Source organism: Chrysochloris asiatica, unplaced genomic scaffold (assembly GCF_000296735.1).
Source record: "Chrysochloris asiatica unplaced genomic scaffold, ChrAsi1.0 scaffold00058, whole genome shotgun sequence".
Lineage (NCBI taxonomy): Eukaryota > Metazoa > Chordata > Mammalia > Afrosoricida > Chrysochloridae > Chrysochloris > Chrysochloris asiatica.
In genome coordinates, this window is record NW_006408576.1 from 13,323,080 (window position 1) to 13,324,287 (window position 1,208).

Below are 1,208 nucleotides of genomic sequence, written 5' to 3' on the forward strand. Positions count from 1 at the left end.
CTGACCTTGCAGTTCACAGCCCAATTCGTAACCGCTACGCTACCAGAGCTCCTTCAGAACTGACTAGGTAGCACTTAACAACAACAACATATATTTGTTGTTGTTAAGTACCATGGAGTCATTACTAACTGATAGGGACTTTGTATAGGATTTACAGAGAGTGGTGGTGGCTTGACCGCTGATCTTGTGGTTAACAACCCAGTGCTTATCTTGGTATGGTGTTTTAGGATAAGCACTAAACTGCTAATCCCAAGGTCGGTGGTTCAAACATAATATCCACTCCCTGAGTACCCTTGCAATCCAGTGCATATCCTACAGAGTGACAGCAGGTCTAATTACTTTTGTTGTTGCTAGGTGCCATCGAGTCGGTACCAACCCATAACAACCTTATGCACAACAGAACGAAACACTGCACGATCCTGGGCCAAACTCACTACTGTTGTCACACTTGAGTCCATCGATGTTGCCACTTGGCCATTCCATCTTGTTGGGGGTCCTGTTTTTCTCTGACGCTCCACCTTACCAAACATGATATCTTTCTCCAGTGACTGGTCCCTCCTGACAATATGTCCAAAGTATGAGAGACGAAGTTTGGCCACCTTGTCCTCCAAAGGGCACTCTGGCTGTACTTGTTCAAAAATGGATCTATTGGTTCTTTTGGCAGCCCATGGCACTTCCAATATTCTCCTTAAACACCATAATTCAAAAGCATCAATTCTTCTACCATATTCCTTATTCACTGTCCAGTTTTCACAACAATGATATCCCTCATTCTACAGACTGTTCTGAATCCAGTTTGAATCTCTGGAAGTTCTCTGTCAATGTATGATTGTAGCCATTTCTGTATTACCTTTAGCAAAACTTTACTTACATGGAATATCAAAGAGATTGTCTGATGATTTCCACATTCCATTGGGTCACCTCTCTTTGGAATGGGCACAAATATTGATCTCTTCCAATCATTCGGCCAGATAGTTGTCTTCCAAATTTCATTGCATATATGAGTGAGTGCCTACTGTGCCGCCTCACTTTCTTGAAAGATTTGAATTTGTATTCCATCAATTCCCGATGGCTTGTTCTTTGCCAATTCTTTCAATGGCCTTAGACTTCCTCCTTTAGTATCATTGGCTCTTGATCGTATGCTACCTCTTGAAACAGTTGAACATTAGCCATTTCTTTTTGGTACAGTAACTCTGTGTATTCCTTCC